The sequence below is a fragment of the Stomoxys calcitrans genome, chromosome 2 (assembly GCF_963082655.1).
Source record: "Stomoxys calcitrans chromosome 2, idStoCalc2.1, whole genome shotgun sequence".
Classification (NCBI taxonomy): Eukaryota; Metazoa; Arthropoda; class Insecta; order Diptera; family Muscidae; genus Stomoxys; species Stomoxys calcitrans.
The window spans coordinates 23,347,276-23,362,606 of NC_081553.1; the positions used below are offsets into that span (position 1 = coordinate 23,347,276).

At 38.8% G+C, this 15,331-nt stretch overlaps 1 protein-coding gene across 1 annotated transcript in view; it reads left to right on the forward strand.

The window, feature by feature from the left end:
• The first annotated feature begins 2,458 nt into the window (after positions 1–2,458).
• The window catches only part of LOC106084158 (pleckstrin homology-like domain family B member 1), an 81,464-nt gene continuing 68,591 nt past the window's right edge, over positions 2,459–15,331 (forward strand). The window contains exons 1-2 of the mRNA XM_013247660.2: positions 2,459–2,537; positions 2,629–2,976. The gene's annotated coding sequence lies outside the window, so the exon portion shown is untranslated. The remainder of the gene's footprint in view (positions 2,538–2,628; positions 2,977–15,331) is intronic.

Genomic DNA, 15,331 nt, shown 5'->3' on the forward strand with positions numbered 1-15,331 from the left:
TCTAAGTTTTATTAAAAATGCATTTACTTTCATTTAAAAAATCCGCAATTACTTTTTGGGCAGCCCAATATATTCTTGCTCAGCGTAAAATCTAAGACGATCTATCCATGTCCGTCCGTCTGTCAGTTAAAATCACGCTACAGTCTTTAAAAATAGAGATTTTGAGCTGAAACTTTGCACAGATTCTTTTTTTGTCCATCAGCAGGTTAAGTTCTAAGATGGACCATATCTTGATATAGCCTCCATGTAGACCGATCCGTCGATTTAGGGTCTTAGGCCCATAAAAGCCACATTTATTGTCCGATTTTGCTAAAATTTGGGACAATGAGTTGTGTTAGGCCAGTCGAAATCCTTCCTCAATTTGGCTTAGATCGCATATAGCTGCCATATAGACCGATCCTCCGATTTAGGGTCTTAGGCCCATAAAAGCCACATTTATTATCCAATTTCGCTGAAATTTGGGAAGTGAGTTGTGTTAGTCCCTTCGACATCCTTCTTTGATTTGACCCACATCGGTTCAGATTTGGATATAGCTGCCATATAGACCGATCCGCCGATTTTGGGTCTTAGGCCCATAAAAGCCACATTTATTACCCGATTTTGCTGAAATTTGGGACTGTGAGTTAAATTAAGACCTTCGACATACTTTTGCAATATGGCACAGATCGGTCCAGATTTGGATATAGCTTCCACATAGACCGATCTCTCGATTGAAGGTTTTGGGACCATAAAAGGCGCATTTATTGACCGATTTCGCCAAATTTTGGGACAGTAAGTTGTGTTAGGTCCTTCGACAGCCCTCTTCAATTGGGCCCAGGTCAGTTCAGATTTGAATATAGCTGTCATATAGACCGATCTCTCGATTTAAGGTTTTGGGGCCATAAAAGGCGCATTTATTGACCGATTTCGCCGATATTTGGGACAGTGAGTTGCGTTAGGCTCTTCGACAACTTTCTGCAATTTGGCCCAGAACGGTCCAGATTTGGATATAGCTGCTATATAGACCGATCTCTCGATTCAAGGTTTTGGAACCATAAAAAGCGCATTTATTGTCCGATTTTGCCAAAATTTGGGACAGTGAGTTGTGTTGGCCCTTCGACATTCTTCTTCAATTTGGCTCAGATCAGTTCAGATTTGAATATAGCTGTCGTATAGACCGATCTCTCGATTTAAGGTTTTGGGCCAATAAACGTCGCATTTATTGTCCGATGTTGGCGAAATTTGGGACAGTGAGTTAAGTTAAGCCCCTCGAAATACTTCTGCAATATGGTACAGATCGGCCCAGATTTGGATATAGCTGCCACATAGACTGATCTCTCGATTTAAGGTTTTGGATCATAAAAAGCGCATTTATTGTCCGATTTTGCCAAAATTTGGGACAGTGAGTTGTGTTGGCCCTTCGACATTCCTCTGCAATTTGGCCCAGATCGGTCCAGATTTGGATATAGCTGCTATATAGACCGATCTCTCGATTTAAGGTTTTGGGCCCATAGAAGACGCATTTATAATCCGATTTCACTGAAATTTGCCACAGTGACTTATGTTAGGCTTTTCGACATCCGTGTCGTATATGGTTCAGATCGGTTTATTTTTAGATATATCTACTAAAAAGACCAATATTTTTTCATACACAATTGACTTGTACTTATAAGTATATGGTCTAAATCGGAACATATTTCGATATAGTTCGGCCCGGCCGAACGCCTTTTTACTTGTTACATTTAAAAAGGGATTAAATTCAAGGGAACTTAGAAGTCCCTTGAATTCAATCACTTTCCTTCCTTTTTTATGCAATATATTTAACAAATCACATCTTTTTAAGCATTTTTCACTAAGACGACCGAAAAAATTGACTAAACGAACGTAAACGCGAAGAAAACTAAAAAAATGTTCGAACGAATATCCTGAGCAAAACAAAAAATCACAAAATGTTTCGTATGCAACATGCATAATATTTATCTGTGGCTTTTTTACGATATTTTTAAGAAGAAGCACAAAATCTCTCTTCTTAAACTCTTTGGTTATAAGTTACAGAATTGCGGTACAGGGATGTGTTTATTTAGCACAATTTAAATATTTATTTGGACTCACATGCTTTCAATGAGTCGTTTTTTGTAGCAAACCAGTCATTTTGCTCTTATAAACTGTGAAGAAAAAAAGAACGAGTCGTTTTCAGATCATTATAAAGAGTAAATGAGTCGTTTGCTCAAAACATCTTTGGTCTGAACATAGCATGCATTTTTTCGGTCATCCAATAAATCTACTTCATGTTTCTTCAAATAGATCTTTGCGATTTATCTTTATGTGTCCATAATACGTAATTGCTATGCCCCAACACCCAATTGTTGGTTGATAATAACGTTCTGATTTTAAAGGCGATTCGTAATCGATAACTAGATTTATAACTATATGGCAATAATATAAACGATAAACTGATCTCTCAAACGACCGCATAGTTGTTTATTTACATTGCGTGCGTCGTGCCGAGAAATATATTGGTCGGATAAACGGGACATACCTTAGCTTGCTTCGAAAAAGTGAAGTGTCTAGTTATTAAATTAATATCGATTTGTATTTGTTAAGTAATTTGAAATTGGTGAAATTTTAATACGCTTAATTTTGTTCAAGGATCTTTGTGTGTGTATTGTTTTTTTATATTGTGTTTGTTGTTGCTTGTAAAAAGAGGACAATTTATCGATAATCAAAGCCTGGCTCTCTCCAAAAAAAGAAGAAGCACATCAATTGAGCAAATAAGCAAAAAAAAATGTAAAAGCAATTAAAATTCCAAGTGTCCCATCCCCATGAATTGAAAGTGAATTTGCCATGAATACTTGGATTATATGAGAAAAGCATGTACAAAAATGGTATTATACTGTTGTGCTCCATCCAAAAAAAAAAAAAGAACTGTCTTTGCTAGCTGGGAGTTTTAGATAGGAATTGCGGACTGTATTTCACTTATACCTTTATCAAAGAAAAGTAAGTAGCCCATATAGATATCTGCTGGCACCTTATTTTGATTTTAATGATTATTTCTTTATTTATCACTACAAATGATTATAATGCACCAGGTCCATGTTTTAGCGAGGCCAGACGGCCAAACCACCATACCATTCGTAATCATAAACATAAGAATATGATAGTCGCTGTTTAACATTTTCACACTAAAAGCCAAAAGAAAAGGCTATGCACTGCATGAAAACAAAAATAACGATATTGGCTGGCACCTCATCATTCACGCAATACAGCAATACATTCATTCAGTCATTTAGTTTGCACAAAGAGTAAAACAATAACAACAAAATCAAAACAAAGCGCACAAACATTTCGTCATGATTGCATGGCGGACAGACAAATGGACGAACGGCCACGAATGAACGACCTATTCCATCATTCAACGGGTGATTGCTTTGCTTTGACGACGCTGGTGCTGATGGTGTTGGTGTTGGTGTTAAAACAAACTTTCATGCTGCTTTTGCCACAGCGAAAAAACTTGTTGCCCTTCTTCTTTTTGATTCTTGCGATCACAATTTGCTTTCCCAAATGCCCTGAGTGTGCGTGCTGCTTGTGTGAATTTGGGATTGCGTAGCATATGTTATTACAGACAGCCCCCGTCCACAAACTATAGACCGTATAGCATCATCCATCCCTAGTTCCCAATCTGCGCGCACTGTGTTATTATTAGAGATATATAATAGGAGCGTTTGTGCTGCGTGGTATATTGCCATTAATATATATGCCTGTATTTATGAATATGTGTCTGTCTCGCATATGCACATCCGCTGTTTTGGTTTCATATTCAAATTCAGATGTTAGCGGTAGGTCATATTCTTTTCTTTGGTTTTGGTACGTATGTACGTTTTGTCGCCATTGGTTTGGTTTTTTTTTATTCATAAGCTTTGGACTTTCTACAAAAGTCTGTGCGGTTCTCAATTAATATGGTTAACACTAACTGTACGAACTTCTTTGGCACGCAAACTCGATTCACTTGCCATATTCGTTTGTTCAGCTCATTCATACATTCTTTTGCGCTACACTATAAAAAACAATAAACAACGGGTTGTTTCCGGTTTCAAAGTATCTGGAGAAGACCAGTCGGTCGGCCAGCCAGCCAATGAGACAATACCAGGCGAGACGAGACAATATACATTAAAACATTTTGCCATATATAGAAAACTGCAGGCAACGGTGGTGGTGTTTTGGATATGAATAGTGAGTGGCATCAATTTGCTACTTTTCTTAATTTGACTTTCTTTGTCTTCTGCCTTCATGGTCCCTTCAAGAATCTTCCAGTTTCTCTCTATATCTAGATGCCATGTGATGTTGTTTCCCTTTTATTCTTGCGAAATTAATGCAAATAAAAATTTTTAATTTTTACCAAGCAGCAGCCCATGTAATCACCATGTGGTGCGTGTTGCTTTACATAAGCAACAAATAGCACCACACATCAACAAGAGATTTTCTCTTGAACAAACATATGCTGCAATATTTAGTTTTCTCTCCGCTGTCCAATCAGTCAGCCATTTAACTTCTTTCGCACAATCAATTAAGAACAATGGAGCGAATTTGGATTGTTGTCATCTACCTACACTACCTAGAAAAAGTATGTATGGGTTCTTATCAGCAATTAGTAGAGGAAATTGAAAATGTAGCATGCTGAGTAACCTCTATGCAAGTTTAGTTAGGTAGATACTAACGGCGTAATTTCATAATATTTTTAATTCTTTGGAAAAAATGAAGAAGAAATTGGGTGAAAGGGTTTTCCGCAAAATTTACCTGAACATTTCTTGGAATGTTTGAAGGTTTTGCAAGAACTGTTTTTTCATGTCTCCTTCGATTTGAATTTTATCCTGAAATAAATAAGGAAAGCTAGAGGATGCAACACATCAACCATTGTGTTACGCATTTCGCTTCGGAGGCCAATAGGCCTCATAGGTAGAGATGAACATCTACCCATACCTACACATTGGGTAGTTACCCATAAAATTCCCGACAAATACCCATAGTTGTGTTTTTTTTGGTCAGATCTCTACTCATTAGCTATTTTAGGTGTTGAGGATCCTAAGGCTGTTCAGTAAATTTTAGGTCTCATATGTTTGTGCAAATTATTAACTTATTAAGCAGTATAATAACCAATGTGGGCGAGAATTTGCAATCGTAATATGTGCTTATACTCCCTGATAATAGAGGTAATCACGGATAATTGAGTTGATCGATAAAAACACGATTTCTTTACCGGATAATGGAGGTAACCGAATAATCGATTACCGAATAAACAAGGTCCGACTGTAAAAACTTTTTTGTTTAGACGATGTAAACAACTTTTCTGATCTTTCTATCTTCCGCCAGACAATTTTCAGTTTCTTGACCCATGCTCCTAATTTGGTTATCCATTTTACAACATTCTCCATCAGAATTTTTTAAGCCGTAAGCAATTAAGCCGCTTTCCGATAGTTATTTTTTCAAGTTTAGTATATTTTGCATTTTTTTCTTGTGTTCTGTTGCCTTTTTATACCCACCACTAGGGCCCCATAAGGTAAATATATTCTTAGTCGTTCTACCCATGTCCGTCCGCCCGTCTGTCGAAATCACGATAGCGGTCGAACGCGAAAAGCTAGCCGCTCGAAATTTAGCACAGATACTTAATATTGATATAGGTTGGGGATTGGGGTCATATCGGTTCATGTTTGGATATAGCTCTCATATAAAACGATCTCCCGATTTGACTTCTTGAGCCACTGGAAGTCGCAATTTTTTGTCCGACTTGGCTGAAGTTTTGCACAAAATGTTCTGTTACGATTTACAACAACTGCGCCAAGTACTGTATAAATAGGTTTAGAACCTCAAATTGCAGAAGGATGTCGAGGGTCTAACATAACTCACTAACCTAAATTTTGACGCCATTGGACAATAAATGCGTCTTTATGGGCCCAAGACCTTAAATCGAGAGATCGGCCATATGGCAGCTATATCCAAACCTGGACCGATCGGGACCAAATTGTGTAAGGATATCAACTGGCCTAACACATCTCACTGCTCCAAATTTCGGCAAAATCGGTTAACGAATGCGGCTTTTATGGACCTAAGAAACTAAATCGGCGGATCGGCCTATATGGGGGCTATATCTATATATATATATATCTTCGAACTTAACCTGCTTATGAACAAAAAAAACCTGTGCAATGTTTTAGCTCAATATCTATATTTTCAAAGACTAGCGTGATTTCAACAGACAGACGGAAAGACGAACGGACATGGCTAGATCGTCTTAGATTTTTACAACGATCAAGAGTATTTATACTTTACTAGCTGGACAGGGCCTGCTCCTCTGCGCCTTCTATAGCTCTCTAATATTTATTTAAGAGGGGGATACTTCGCCCTGAATGTGGATATCTTGCTACTATAGCTTATGTCCGCCTATGACGCTGAACGCCTGCGTTCGAATCCTGGCAGAACTTTGGACAAAATTTAAAGCGGTGGTTACCCCTCGTAATGCTGGCGATGTTTGGGAGGTACCATACCATACATGGTCATGTAAAAATTTCTCCCAAAGAAGTGTCGCACTGCGGCACATATAAAAAAGGCCCACTCATTGATGTATGAAAAGTTTGCCCCTGCTTTCGGGTTTAAGGGGTATTTCGGGAGTGGTCACTTAGCCATCAAAGTAAATATAAGATTCGTGCTCTACTTTCAGAAACATTGCGTATGAGACGCATAATGTAAATAAGTCCCGAAAGTGAATATAAATTTTCCGAAAATCAATAAATTTCCACCCCAAATAGCTTTAATATAATAGGGAGATATTTTGGGGTGGGGGGGTTGGCGGGTTTTGGGCTGTCCCCGCGGCACCCGTCCCCAATTGTTAGAGTGCAAAAAATTTCGAACTAATCGCATTACCAATCTCCGAGAATTTGTATTTTTGAAATTAGGGTAATGAGAAGGCTTTTTAGGTGAGATATTTCGACTCAAATATGGATATCAAATTCATGTTCACTCCTAAATCTCTTTGCTTTGAACCTCATTTTGTGTGTTGGGGTGTTTTGGAGGTGGGGAGACCACCGGCACTTTGCCCTGAAAATAGATATCAAATTCGTTCTTTACTTCCAAATACCGTTGGTTTGACCTCCATATTGCTATAGTCGGAAATAAAGTTCAGTTTAAGGGATGATTTAGGGCGTACCCCAAAATTGAATATCAAATTCGTTTTCTACTCTCAAATAGCTTTCATTTGAGTCCCATATTGCCATAATGGGTCAATTAATCTATTCGATTCGTATTCGTTCTTTACTTCCAAATACCGTTGATTTGACCTCCATATTGCTATAGTCGGAAATAAAGTTTAGTTTAGGAGGTGATTTAGGGCGTACCCCAAAAATTGGATACCAAATTCGTTTTCTAATCTCTAAAAACCTTTCATTTGAGTCCCATATTGCCATAATGGGTCAATTAATCTATTCGACATATGTTTAGGAGGAAAAGAGCCACCTTGACTTGAACGCATATGTTAATGGTGAGGCGACCTCCCATCACTTGGACCTAATTTTGTATGCCATATGTGTAATCTACTGCCGGATACTTTTCATTTGAGTCCCATATTGATGAGAACGTCGAATAATTCTGTTTAGAGGTGTCTTTGGGTTGGGGCGGCCCGCTAGGTACTTGGACCCAAAATTTAATACGATATTCTTTTTCTAGTCTCCAGTACCTTTCATTTGATACCCATATTGTGCCCATCAGTCCTCTTTTGGTTTTTGGTGGCGTTTTTGGTGTAAGGGGGAGGGTCAGCCACCATCCGATATCTAAAAATTATATAACCTATGTTTCCTTTTTTTGATTCTACGGAACAAACAAACAAACCGAGTCTCATATAGTCATGATGAGTCATATGCCCATTTGGGGAGTTTGTAGGGGGTGGGGTGACCCCCTACACCTCGATCTGATTTTGTATGCCAGATTCGTAATGTACTCCCGAATACCTTTCATTTAAGCCCTATATTAATACGGACGACCAATTTGTCTGTTTTTAGACATTTTGAGGTTAGGGCGACTTGCTGGGTACTTGGACACAATTTTTAATACCATATTCGTATTCTACTCTTCAATACCTTTCATTTGATATCGATATTGTCTTTATCGGTCCATTTGTGATTTTGGGTGGTATTTTTGGGGTAACGGGAAGGGTCCGCCCCCTTTCGATATCAACAAGTTATAAAGCATATTTCTTCTTCCTGACCATATTCGTAATCTACTCCCGAAAACCTTTCATCTGAGTCCCATATTGTCATGATCGTCAAAAAACCAATTTTATGAGGTTTTGGGGCTGGGGCGGCCCCGAAGGTACTTGGACCGAACACTTATTATGAAATTCGTACTCTACTCTTGAATACCTTTCATTTGAATCCCATATTGTTCCAATCGCTCCACTTTTATTTTTGGGTAGTACTTTTGGGGTAAGGGTCCGCCCCCCTCCCGATATCAAAAAATTATAAAGCCTATGTTTCCTTCCAGACCAACCTACACAATTGAATTTTATATATAAGATAGGGTCGGAAATGGATATTTCGATGTGTTGCAATTGGGATGACAAAACGAATATACCCCCATCCTTCGGTGGTGGGTATAAAAACTGTACTATGGTGTTGCCCATAAAGTAATTGCGGATTTTTTAAAAGAAAGTAAATGCATTTTTAATAAAACTTAGAATGAACTTTAATCAAATTTACTTTTTTACACTTTTTTTTAAAGCAAGCTAAAAGTAACAGCTGATAACTGACAGAAGAAAGAATGAAATTACAGAGTCACAAGCTGTGAAAAAATTTGTCAACGCCGACTATATGAAAAATCCGCAATTACTTTTTGGGCAACCCAATATTATCAAGCCTTAGATCAGTGAATGAATGATGTTTTTGTTGCGACAGCCCAATCAAGATTGTTGAAGGTTATATATTCCAACTGATTTGTGTTAATTTTGAAAGTCAGTATGCAAAAATGCTTCTCGCAAAAAAATACCAATATCTGTCCACGCTTTGTCATACCTCCCACATGATGGCACATTTGTTTTTGTCTTATTATTTGGCATTTCGAGTTCTCATAGCATAGAAAACCTTCTTGAAGAACGTTGCTATTAACTTGAACCTCAAGGGGCTTAAGAACACAAATCCACTTTGCTCAACCTATGGACGCGTGCGGTAGCTTACAGCAGAGCTTCAAATCATAACGATGAAAACCATTTAAATCGGATCTCTGCGTTTCATTTTGCATGGTGATCATAGTTATCCTGTGCCGGCTTGTACTACGTTTGAGAAAAGTTATGCAAACAATCCCCCCGAATCACAATTTATGGTTTTCGCCTAATGATAATGCAACTGCTCTCACTCACTCTTCAGTGCTTGTTCGAGATATTTTGGCCAAAAAGAATGCTGCAATCATATCTTAGACCCCGTCTTCATCATATTTGACTCAATTGATTTTTCTCTGTTCCGAAACGAAATAACGACATAAAGCAACTGCTTAATTAAAGCTGTTAGAAACTGTTGTATAGTCTAGAATAGCCTTTCTTAATTTTCTAAAAATACCCTGAATACCCTAACATCAATGTAAAATATCACTCAAGTCCATAGGTCGCTGTATCAATGAAATCGTAAAAAACAAATCTAAGCATATAGGTCAATCATTCATTGATGGATCTATGGTATCTAATTAAATTCATCACACTTGCCCTGTCATATGGTTGAGATGCCGCACGAACAAAGGATTTCGGCTGCAATACTATTTCACAAAATGATGTTAATCCCACCTATTACGAAGCAGCTAAGCTGGCTAAATTTGTGTTAGATGCATCTATCGTATCATGAAGGTCCATACTCCAACCAGATCAAAGAGCCTCTTGGCATTTCTATCTTAATAAAAACAAAAAAGAAACATCCATTAAAATTCCCATGATATCAAACAAGAAAAAAAAAACGTAAAAAGACAACAGCCATAATTCAGCCACACCCGCTCGCTTGCCACATTTCCTTAATACATTTACACACATGTATATCTCTGTTTCTACCTTAATGGCAACATCATCAAATTGTTATTGTATTTTAGTTTTTTGTTACATGCTGCTGCGCGGATTTCCAGCGCAGTTTACTGATGATGATGATGATGATGATGATGAAGGCTGTGGTGGTGGTCAGAGCAAAACGCACCACAGCAAAGTTTATTGAATTTTTACATTTTACATTTGAATATTACGGTGTGCGCCAACTTCTTCCCACTAGTGTGTCAGAGTAATTTCGCCCATAACAATGACGATGGCACGATAAGAAAATGACATCACTTCACTTAACCCGAATGAAGTGCATGCATAATTCACTCACTCACTGACTCCCTCACTCTAACAGACATTCGTCGTCCATTTATTCATTTATTCGCCAGTAAATGTTAATTTATTGAAAGCCGACAATGTCATGATGGATGGAGTATAGACGTCTGAGATGGATGGATGGACGGATGAGTGGCCCCATGTAAACAATGTTGGGAAAAAACAACTTGCAGGGTAATCCAAAGCGACTGACGCATTATGCAAATACACCGTGTTATTGTTATTGATCACCTAACCGACACCTTACATTGTAGGCCCAAGTGATCGTGTTTTGAATAAATGTTTGTAAATGTCAATGATTTTAATATTTTTCTTTTTGTTTGGTTTTTTTTGGTGAAATTTTTGGCTAAGGCTCTTTTTAGGTCTTTTGCCAAGACAAAAATTTCAAGGTTTTATTTTTCAATAACCCACCTCTAGCTCACATAGATGCCACTGCATGCACTACATTATAGTTTCAAAAAGATCATTATTTTGGTGCAGGGGCAAACGGTGGCCATTTATGTTTTTTCCTTAATTTTGAACAACTAATTTGTGTGCACATTTGTAGCATTTACATGTATATGTGTGTGCATATACATACATACACCACAAATCACATATGCTCAACATATGTATGTTTAGGCGCTACGAGGTTGGCGACCAAATTTTTAGATTCTTTTGTGAAATTCAGTGTTTTATAGAAAGTTTGGTGTCCCACCTTTTTTGGTCTTGACTGAACTTGCGTTAAGAATCCAACTGGTTTTTGGCACTATACATATCTTGATAGCAGATGATGCTTGTCAGAAGGGGTAACTTAACTTAGATCCGTCTAACAAAATCTTTTTATACCCTCCACCATAAGATGAGGGGTGTACTAATTTCGTCATTCTGTTTGTAACTACTCGAAATATTCGTCTGAGACCCCATAAAGTATATATATTCTTGACCGTCGTGACATTTTATGTCGATCTAGCCATGTCCGTCCGTCCGTCTGTCCGTCCGTCCGTCTGTCTGTCCGTCCGTCTGCCCGTCCGTCCGTCTGTCCGTCCGTCCGTCTGTCCGTCCGTCCGTCTGTCTGTCTGTCGAAAGCCCGCTAACTTTCGAAGGAGTAAAGCTAGCCGCTTGAAATTTTGCACAAATAGTTGTTATTAGTGTAGGTCGGTTGGTATTGTAAATGGGCCATATCGGTCCATGTTTTGATATAGCTGTCATATAAACCGATCTTGGTCTTGACTTCTTGAACCTCTAGAGGCCGCAATTCTTATCCGATTTGAATGAATTTTGGCACGACGTGTTTTGTTATGATATCCAATAACTGTGTCAAGTATGGTTCAAATCGGTCCATAACCTGATATAGCTGCCATATAAACCGATCTTGGGTCTTGACTTTTTGAGCCTCTAGAGTGTGCAATTCTTGTCCGATTGGAATGAAATTTTGGCACGACGTGTTTTGTTATGATATCCAACAACTGTGCCAAGTATTGTTCAAATCGGTCCATAACTTGATATAGCTGCCATATAAACCGATCTTGGGTCTTGACTTCTTGAGCCTCTAGAGTGTGCAATTCTTGTCCGATTGGAATGAAATTTTGCACGACGTGTTTTGTTATAATATCCAACAACTGTGTCAAGTATGGTTCAAATCGGTCCATAACCTGATATAGCTGCCATATAAACCGACCGTGGGTCTTGACTTCTAGAGCCTCTAGATTGCGCAATTCTTATCCGATTGGAATGAAATTTTGCACGACGTGTTTTGTCATGATATCCAACAGCTGTGCCAAGTATTGTTCAAATCGGTCCATAACCTGATATAGCTGCCATATAAACCGATCTTGGGTCTTGATTTCTAGAGCCTCTAGATTGCGCAATTCTTATCCGATTGGAATGAAATTTTACACTACGTGTTTTGTCATGATATCCAACAACTGTGCTAAGAATGGTTCAAATCGGTCTATAACCTGATATAGCTGTCATATAAACAGATCTGGGATCTTGACTTCTTAAGCCTGTAGAGGTCGCAATTATTATCCGATATACTTAACTGATTTTCGCGCCGGAATTTGAACCCAGGCGCTCGGCGTCTTAGGCGGACATGCTAACCTTTGCGCCACTTTGGCCTCCGTCTATATTCTCCATTATAACCGCAAAGTTCCAGAATTGCAATAAGATAAGTCGATTTGTTTGTGTTCTGACTTCATAATCTTCCAAAAACCGAAGTACAAGGAGGTGCAGCAGCTCGTCAGACATTTCCATTGCATCCCCTGATCTTCTGAGTGACTATTCTGGCAAGTCGCCATCTCTTTGGGATCAGACCATCTTCCCCTTAATTCTCACCGACTACCTGACTTCATAACCTCTTAGCGCTGGGCGTTTATCAATCAAAAAAATGCCGATTGGGCTGGCTTCAGAGATTATACCAATCGTCGCTTCTGTGAACTGCCACCCCCCTCGGATATGCTAGTTGCCATCATGTTCCCGCGGCGATCGGTCCTTTGGACCGGAATGAGCTTTTGCACCCATAGAACTAGACGAGGATCGCCACTTACACATATAGTCATATGGCTACAACAAAAACAGTAAACAACAACGTTCGGCTAAAGTCATAGCCAATTTAAGTAAATAAGTATGTAAAAGCTGCAGGCGTTACCAAACTTTGTCTCCTGGACCGCAACGACCTTCATCGGCAAGGGCTGCCGCCTCAGTGCTTAAAACAATAACAGAAGGCTAACTGAGAGTTCGGGTTTTATGGGAGCATTATAAGGGTATAGACTGATTTGGACCACACTTACCATGAATGTTGAAAGTCATAATAAACTTCTAAGTGGAAAACTTCATCAACATTTGATACCAACTGCAGTTTTCAAGTTCCATATCAGGTTATATACCGATACGGATCGTACATAGCACGATTATTAGAAGTCGTAGCACAACAATACCTGCAAATATATACGTTCCATGTATGTAGGAAGTCATAAAAACACCCCGTGAAAAAATTTCATGCAAATCGAATAAAAATTGTGACTTCTAGGAGCCCACAAAATTAAGTCGAAGGACCATTTTGTTTGAAAGCATATTCAAATCTGAACCGATATGGCCCATATCCGATGTTCATCAATAAGAAGCATCTGTACAAGTTTTCAAACGGTATGACTAGATTAGTATATCCCCCATCATATACCAAGTACAACAAACCATATACTGGGTACAACAAACCGTCTGCCAAGAGATTGCCTAGGTGAAATATAGCATTTAGGGTGTTCCAAAACGCAAAGATACAATTTCTTTGCCTTATTTCTGGCAAATCTTGAACATCGATGTTTGAATGCACATTCTTATCAAACCTCAATATGGTAATAGGAACCTCATGTGATTTCAAATCTTAAAAGAAAAGGACTTAGAAAATATAGGCAAAAGAATTTTTTGCATTTTGCGGATTTGGACATCGGTACAGCGGTGTGATAACCATTTACCACATATCATAGCAGTTCTTGCTGAATAAACTCGAAAAAATGTTCGATTGACAAATTTTTATACCCACCACCGAAGGATGGGGGTATATTCATTTTGTCATTCCGTTAGCAACACATCGAAATATCCATTTCCGACCCTATAAAGTATATATATTCTTGATCAGCGTAAAAATCTAAGACGATCTAGACATGTCCGTCCGTCTGTCCGTCTGTCTGTTGAAATCACGCTACAGCCTTTAAAAATAGAGTTATTGAGCTGGAACTTTGCACAGATTCTTTTTTTTGTCCATTAGCAGGTTAAGTTCGAAGATGGGCTATATCGGACTATATCTTGATATAGCCCCCATAAAGACCGATCGGCCAATTTCTTAGGCCTATAAAAGCCACATTTATTATCTGATTTTGCTGAAATTTGGGACAGTGAGTTGTGTTAGGCACTTCGACATCCTCCGTCAATTTGGCTCAGATCGGTTCACATTTGGATATAGCTGCCATATAGACCGATCCTCCGATTTAGGGTCATAGGCCCATAAAAGCTACATTTATTATCCGATTTTGCTGAAATTTGAGACAGTGCGTTGTCTTAGGCCCTCCGATGTCCTCCGTGAATTTGGCTCAGATCGGTCCAGATTTGGTTATAGCTGCCATATAGACCGATCCTCCGATTTGGGGTCTTAGGCCCATAAAACACGCATTTATCGTCCGATGTCGCCGAAATTTGGGACAGTGAGTTAAGTTGAGCCCCTTGACATACTTCTGCATTATCGCACTGATCGGTCCAGATTTGGATATAGCTGCCATATAGACCGATCTCTCGGTTTTAGGTTTTGGGGCCATAAAAAGCGCATTTATTGTTCGATGTTGCCGAAATTTGGGACAAAGAGTTAAGTTAAGCCCCTCCACATATTTCTGCTATGGGACATAAGGTATGAGTTTTGCACCGGATTTTGACGAAAGGTGGTTTACATATGTACCCGAGGTGGTGGCTATCCAAAGTTCGGCCCGGCCGAACTTAACGCCTTTTTACTTATTTTACTCTGCCTTCCTTGTGGTTTACTGCCTGTCATTTCGGTATAATGACAAAAGGCGTGACAAGCTGTGTATCTTGCTTTGCAGGTATTATTTGATTTAAGTAAACAATTTACAAATATATAAGACTTGGCAAAATATCTTGCTTTTATTTGGGGGATGCTGGTGCAAGAAGATTTATCGACCTCACATATTAACCCCCTTAAGAATTTTGAATTGTTTAACAGCCTATAACCACCCCACTAAAAGCAATTTCTTCCTAATTTCATGAAAGTGGCGGGTGTGTGGTGGCCACGTGTGTGCGAAACCATCCAAAAGGCCAACCCAAAACTAAATTATTGATGGAAAAACTTGGCAAAATCATTTTTCGTTACCTATTGTAACCCATGCAGTTAACCCTCGTATTTATGCTGGCATGCGTGTGAGAGTGTGTGTGTGTGTGTGAAATGATTTGTCGAGGGGTGCTTGCTTTCTTGTCTTCAAT